This window comes from Rhinoderma darwinii, chromosome 4 (genome assembly GCF_050947455.1).
Source record: "Rhinoderma darwinii isolate aRhiDar2 chromosome 4, aRhiDar2.hap1, whole genome shotgun sequence".
NCBI classification, from domain to species: Eukaryota; Metazoa; Chordata; class Amphibia; order Anura; family Rhinodermatidae; genus Rhinoderma; species Rhinoderma darwinii.
The window spans coordinates 239,328,399-239,336,576 of record NC_134690.1 but is presented as its reverse complement, the minus strand read 5'-3'; positions in this window follow the sequence as shown (position 1 = coordinate 239,336,576).

Sequence of the window (8,178 nt, the reverse complement as noted above, 5' to 3'; positions counted from 1 at the left end):
GGAGAAGAAGAGGACGATGATGTACATGACTTGTCAATACACTGGTGGGACCCCATACCCTAACCGGACATTGGTGATGGCATCATATTAGTTGTGGCCCTATTGATATATTGTTTGAGTTTCATAATCATAATATATAATTTCTGTAATTTAATATGAGAAAAAGGGAGGTTTGTGAAGGATGATTTATTTGCTTATATTCTCTGTATGAAATTACATTGTGAATTATCAAGCAGGATGCCGAATTACTAAGATATGTAATATGTGAAAGTGATGATAATGTTTAAATGATTTAGTTTCGTGCAGCAGCCATCTTGTCTGGAGTTCCCATCTTGGTTCTTTTGTAGTGAATAGAAAAGTCATTGTTCCTTTAATACAAGTAATGTTGATTTCGTATGTTTTATCTTTGACCTTGGTTCCCATGCGAAGATGGACAGGGAGTGAGATGGGAGGATGGTAAGTATGCGTGAGGGAAGGTCTCCCCCATCTCCACGAGAATATTCTGTCCAAGAGAGAGATAAGACACTTGTAAACATAATGTGTGAAGAATTATAATGATGTATTTTATTGTATGCTTTTTACTGAATAACAAATATTGTTACATTGTCTCTGATTGGTTTACCTCAAGCCTACACCCCTTCTGAATTTCAGTTTAACAGTTTGAGTTTGGAAATAAATCCTTCAGAGGAGCATTTTGAACATTTCAGCGTGTCTGTGTGTTTTCTTCTCCTCTCTCGATATATATCGGTGAAATATCCTAATTAGGATACTGACTAATGGAGTCTGGCCTTGAGAGTCTGTTGGGACTCGTATAAATTTCAGTCTAATATATTTTGAGCGATGGATTTCCACGACAGTACCATATAATTTACTGAGTAACTAAAAAATGTTTGTGGGGTAGAATAGGGAAAAAAAAAACAGCGATTCCACCTTTTTTTTTGTTGTTGTTTTGTTTTTACAGCATTTAGGCATCATTTACACGAGCGTAATATATGCGTGTGCGACGCGCGTGCTTTTCACGCGTGTTGTACGCACCTATATTACTCTATGGGGCAGTACAGACAATGCGTGAATTTTGCGCAGCGCGAGTGCGTTGCGTAAAACTCACGACATGTTCTATAATCATGCGTTTTTCGTGCATCACGCACCCATTGAAGTCAATGGGTGCGTGAAAAACACGCATTACACATGGAAACTCCTGCATTGCATGCGCGTTTTTCACGCATCACTTGTTATGTCCATGAAAAAGAGTTTATAAAGCTGGTCCAAACAAGCACAAACCAGGAAGTGCTTGCGTTTCCTCTGCGAGTGGGCCAGTCTGGAGAAAGTGCACAGAGAAGAGAACTGCAGGCATGCCGCGTGGGCTGGAAGTCGAGAGGCTCATCAGCCTACTACAGGCCAAAGCTGCAATATGGGACACCAGCGCGGAGTCGTACCACGACCGCACGGCCAAGGAGGACGCCTGGGAGGAGATCACCCAGGCACTTTTTGGGGCCGAATGGGAGAGCGTCAGAACCCGGTACCACAGTAGGATGGGTGAGTACCATGTGTTTAGAAGCGATGCAATGTCATCCCTATTGAAGTACTGTGGCCCTGTATGTGTCTTTAGCTAAATGGCCAACTGACCTTTTCTGTTGCTGCCGCATCACCGTGTAGCATGGCATTTGCAGGGTAGGGCCCCTCATTTATTTTAGGGCTGAGTTGTTAGGGTGTTGTCGCAATGTGTGACCATGTATTTGTGTGTCCCCCAACAGTCCAGGATATCAAAACTATATGGCGGAGCTGCAGAGACCAGTTCCGGAGACAAATGGGGGACCGAGGGAGAAGTGGAGATGGTGGTTCGAGAAAGCGCCCCTACATATATCTGAAGCAGCTCATGTTTTTGAGGGACATCATGGAGATGCGCCCATAAGAAATAGTGCTTTTGCATGTGTAAAATGTTTTCTTGACCAGGTCATGTTTGCCATCATGTTGTTTGAGGCAATGATCTCTATTGTGTTCTCATGATGTTTTCACATTCCAGAACCACCGACAATTTGGAGGACAGCACGGAGGACACTGGCCTGCCAGAGTCACAGCCGCAACCTCCCGCGGGTCAAGAGCTGCCCCTTAGCCCGGAGCCTACACCCCATCCCTGTAGAGTCTGCCCGTGCCGTCACCTCTCCGCCTGAGGAGCACCCCCCGCGACCCACAACACGACGCCGACGAGCTCAGCAGCCACCCGCACCCGTATCGGGAAAGGTGGATACGCGGGTACTGGAGTACCTTAGGCGAGCGGCGGACGAGGACGGCCAGGACTTTTTCGCCCGGGGAATTGTTCCTCTGCTAAAGAGTGTCCCCGAGGATCGGATGGCCCGCCTACACGCGGCCATCATAACCTTGATCGACTCGTCCACACCCCCCCACAATCCGCACCACTGCTTCACTGCCATCGAGCCGGAAGGGCGAAACCCAGGGTCGGGCGAGAGTGTTTGGCGTGCCGCCTAGAAATTTTAAAGATTTTTACTTACCTTGATGCTTTTATTTCTTGTTACTTCTGTGAGTATGGATTAAACTTGGCATGGAGCAATCTTTTTGCAGAGGGTGTTGCACTATGTGTCTTCCTTTTTCCATCTATTAGAGACATAAGATCCTTTTCCTACCAGGAGTTCTTTGAATGTGGAGGGAGACGATAAGGAGCTTGGTGGAACTACAAGGATAAGAATTACCATCCACACCCTCATTGGATTGCGGACTGTCCACTGCATTTTTCTGAGAGAGAGTCCATACTGAATGATATTGGACTGTTACCAGTGCCGTCTGAGCGGTAAACTTCACTGTACTTTATAAAATAAACCATATGTTAAAAGAAAAATTGTTTATTGTCTCCGTATTCTGAGAGCCATAAATTTTATTTTTCCGTTGATGAAGCGGTGTAAATGCTTGTTTTTTTGCAGTGTGAGCTGTAGTTTTTATTGGTAACATATGAAAGTTACTTACATTTTTAGGTGGATAATATCTTTATCATTCCCAGAAATCAGGTGCGTGTCACCAGGACATTCATGTGGAGCAAACAACATATACTTCATGTACTCCTGCATTTGACAGATGTCTACACAACAATTGGTCTTTTGGAAACTTGGTCTTTTTCATACAATCCCTCCTTAAAATATGGCTAGGTTCATTCTGCCTGTAGTACTTAGTATAAACTTGGTCTCAGAGGTTAAACTTATCAACACTCTTTCCATACAGTAGAATACAGATAATTAGTTCTGTAACCTTCTTACCACTCTATGTGCTTCCAAGCCTGCATAGTCCTCCTGTCTTCTGACAGTTTCGGCACTCTCAATGGACGCACCTTGTCTCCATCGCTGCTCCTAGGGGTGTTTGCTTGGGTCAAACTTCAGGCTCCTTTGCGTCTCTCAGCTTACTCCCAGCTGGTGCACTAATGGTAAGGCTATGGCTACATGGTGACTATGGCCGCGACACAGGTCACATGGCCAAAGATCGCAGTGTCGCTCTGCCTATAACCCAGGTAATGAAAGTAAATGTGATAGATTTGCGACAACACAGTCGCAAGGGATCCAAGCCCACTGGACTTTTTGCGACTGTGGTGTAAAGAAAACTTGTGGGTCACCAAGCGACCACAATTACTTTCCTTACCTGCGATGCAGGCAGCGTGGCATAGCAATCTTTGGCAATGGGACTTTTGTTGCAGTCAAAATTGCCATGTAGCCCTAGCCTATGCTGCCTGAGCACAATACTCTAATAGTTCTAAACATAGAATATCGGGACACAAAACTCATAAGACTTTGTGGTACCAGATATTAAAACGTTTCTGCTTTTTTTATTAACACAGTTAAAGGGGTATTTCCATCTCAGACATTTATGGCATATCCACAGGATATGCCATAAATGTCTGATAGATGCAGATCCCAGCTCTGGGATCAAGGTGAAGGCTCAGCGCAGAGGTAAATTAAGTAGTGAAAGGGAATTACGGAAAAAGCGTAGCACAGCGAGGTAAGCTTTTTCCGGAACTTCAGAGTTTCGAAAACAGCATAGCTCACTGTGCTACACTGTTTCTTTAACTCCCATTCACTTCTATCGAGGTTTCAGAAACAGCATAGGACAGCTAGATCAGCTGTTTCTGTAGGCCCAGCCGCCCAGCCGCCACTCCACTGAGCTCCCGCAGGGATGCGGTGGCCAGCGGACGCCTTTTCGGGTGGGACAGGGTTGTTCCTGTGGATGTGCCATAAATGTCTATGATGGGAATACCCCTTTAAAATCATCACAGGAAGCCCTAATAATAACCGATTTGTTTCACCTTGCCGACTTTCTCAGGGGTCACATTGCAGATTCTATTTCATGGTTTTAAATTTCTTCATGACATTGTTTCCAGATCAACAAATAAAATCCTAAAAATAATGCATTTAGTATAATAAGTACATTTTGCAATAAAATAGGTAATATCCAATTCTATATTCAGTCTATTTGGGGACATTGTGTTCAAAAGGTAAATGTATCATTTTGGCTAAAGTCAGCTCTACACCACTACCCAATATATAAAATTATTTCTAACCCCCTTCTTTTTTTATTGCTTTCCTCTCCTCTCTTACTCAAGCGTCTCTTTCGTCAGTTTTTGCTTCCTTTCCGTTTACCTAATTTTTACCTCTTTTTTTGTTATATGGCCAGGGCTGCCATCAACCTATTGAGATGGCAGCCCTATATCCATCGCCCTCCATCTGGAACCCCATTGTATATTTTTGGTGAATATCTAGGATGATAACATAATCCTTTTCCAGCATAAAGATTATCCACCTTCACACACACGCATACACGCGCGCACACGCGAGCACACACACGCACGCACATGCACACACACACACACACACACACACACACACACATCTTGTAATCTGGAGGAACCATACCACAAAGTGAGTCACTAGGAAAAAAGAAACATTAACTATTTGGGATTTGTGCAATTGCATAAAAACAACTGGCCCATTTTTTCACATTATTACCCACTAAATAGGGCTTGCCTGTTTATTATGAGGGAAATTCTCCCGTGGAATGACCTTTTGGAAGCAGGTGGTAGCTAGCTGTACTACCTTGATGCTGGCTCTGCCTGTTGAATCAGAATTGGCATATATAGAATTGTCACTGCATTGCAATATTTTAAGTGATTCTTAACCGTTTTGATAAAGACTTAATTTTATGAAAGGTTTGGTTCGCTCAAATATGGTTAACCTACAATGGCGCAGTTAACTACGTTATTGTTTCTGTGAAAAAAGCTGAAGCTTTGCTGAATGGAAACAAACGGAAACCAACTGAAAATGAAAGCATTACCATTGAAATCAATGGTCACACAAACGGAAGCTATAGCTTCCGTTCGGCTTTCCATTCATCGGTTCCTCTGTCACAAAGGTTGAACGGAACCGATGAACGGAAAACCAAACGCTGATGTGAACAGGCCCTTAGGCAGCTCTCCAATGTGTCACAGAAGTATACTTCTAAGCTTCTGGAATTCCTGACTTCTTTTGGAAAGTGGGCTTAACTACACTGAAACCTGAACTTTCAGGATTGTAGTAGAGTGAGTTTTTAGGTTTGGATTTGTATCTAATACAATGTTGATGGTTTAACCGTGTGCGATATGTGCGGTTCATGCCTAGCATACACATATTCCTCTAATCTCTATATTACAACACTGGCAAGCATTGCCAAGAAACACCAAGTGGCTACATCCTTTTGATGAGGTAATTAGGAACTGGGCTTCTAGTGGGCTAGCTGATGATAACTGTGGTATAGCAATGGATAAATGAAATACCACAATGCTTTGTAATGATGGCCTTGAATGTGAAGCATCCACAAGAATGCAGCTGACAGCCCTCTCTTTTTTCATCATTTATATTACCCCAAGCTTGCCTTCTGTTTTAATATTTGAAAAGCCATTGCACAAGTATATTATTTTCATGTTCTTGTTATTTGCCAGTAAAACATATTTTTCAAGCTGTTTACATTTTTCGATAGAATTTTATATTAGATGATTTCACCATAAAGATTTGAAAATAGCTTAGAAAAATATATTTTTATTGTTTTGTTTTGTGAGTAGGTTTGTAATTTTGCCTACACATTTTATTTCATTTTGCACAATAATAAGTTTTTTTTTATATTTTATAAAATAGAACGTTTCAAACTGTCTTGAATAACGTCTCCACCTTTAACATTGCTAATGTAAAATCTATTATCTTTAAAAAAAAATATCTTCTCAAACCTTTTACTATTTTCTACATACCTGAAGAATAGGGAAAAAGCCGTTGTTGATGTATCTGTTAGTTTATTTAGTACTTTCAGTGCATAATGTTTCCTTACTATGAATGGGCCTTGGTCTAAATGGCTTAAAAACACCTGCACATTACCACATAAATATAGAGATTCAAGAAATAAATAATTTGTTAATCAGACTATTTATTAGACATGATTAAAATAAAATAGACGCATAGTAGGATCTGTCAACAGAAAATATCACACATGTAGAATTAAATGATTTATTCTCCTATTATAATTAATAAGAGACATCCAGCTTGCTACGCTTTAATACTGGCACACCCACTCTCACTGCTCTGCCCCTGCCGGGAGAGTCCTACTATAAATGGAGATAAATTGAAATTTTAAAATATTTTAGTGAAAGTGGCTCTAAACTTCACATAAAATTAAAAAGCAATTGTGCAATCAGCTTGCGGAATAATATTATCTCTCAACAAATATTAATATTTGAATAAATGGAAAAAAATAAAATATATTATGCATTAAACTGGAGAAGAAAGTGAAGATGCTCCAGCAGGAGAATGAAGCTCTTCAAGATCGGACGCAGAAGCACTCCACCATTTCAGTGTGTTTGACTGAGGAGCTATTGAGTACCAAAGCCACCCTAGATAAAGAACAGCATGTGTACCGGGCATTCAGCGCAGATGGATCCCTGCCGTTCTCATTGTCTATATCCTCACAGGACGTGGCTGTTTTGGTATCTTAGACCAAAGACTATTGAAAATGATGGACACATTGTTCAACCATTGTTTTATACTGAGGAGATGAACTATTCTGATCCAAGGACCATCTACTCTCCTGGACGGAAACAAAATGTCATATTTTATTTATTGCTTTTAATTATTAAATCAATAAACCCAGTTCTTGTCATTGGTGTCAATGACTAAACTAGAGCATCACTCCCTCTACTACTCGTAATTATCCATCTTGTTGTAATTCACAGTTACTAATCTGGAACGAAGAACACAACTCTCAATAAACGCACTATATTTCTAGAAAAAAAAAAATAATTAAAATATATTATGGATAAAATATTATGGCTACTTTGCTTGTAATTCATTTTCTTACAGTTCACCTTTAGAATGGGTTAATATGTGCTGACATTAATCGTGACTATAAATTTGCCCAAAAATAATGTTCTTCACTTTCACCTTCATACCATGTACCTATTGTCCCACCCCAGCCTTCAGTGTATCTTAGTTTCCAATTCATTTGGTAGTGTTGCTGCTCTTCCTTCATGTGGAGGTCACGGCTTGAAACAACTGGGATCTCTTCTTGGACGTTCTCTTGCCTTTTTAGGTTATGAGGGTGTCTGCGTGTTTTGGATAACGTGATTGACAGCTCCACTCCGGTCCCAATTAGCACCCTATAATTTATTAGCTTCTGCTTTCAGATTATGCGTTAACTTCACAAATATTTCAACCACGGAAACAGCAGCTATCAAGTATCCCTCCTTGATCCAGCAGCCTGGAGCTGCAGTTAGGAATAGGCAGAGTTGTCTGCCTAAGCCTGTGGGGATGAGACAAGAATAATCATTTGTGGGTATGTGAGCTAGTGTGACATGAAGGCAGAAAGAGAGCACTTTAGAGACTGCAGTGCTGGAAATTGCACATTGTGTCAGGATTCCACTCACTTTATTCAATGGAGGTGGGGAATGAAGGAAATGGTAATGAAGGAAGATTGTTTGTCTAACTGCACTGCTTGAGCAAATACCCAGATTCAATTACACACAAACAGCAACTGCAAGAATGCTAATGTCACCACAGTCGCTCTCCTTCGACACCTCGTCTCAGCGGTGCAATCTTTATATTCTAATTTGTTAAAGATTAAGTCCTTCAGCAGTTTAGCTTACATATTTTGTTGGCTGTGTTA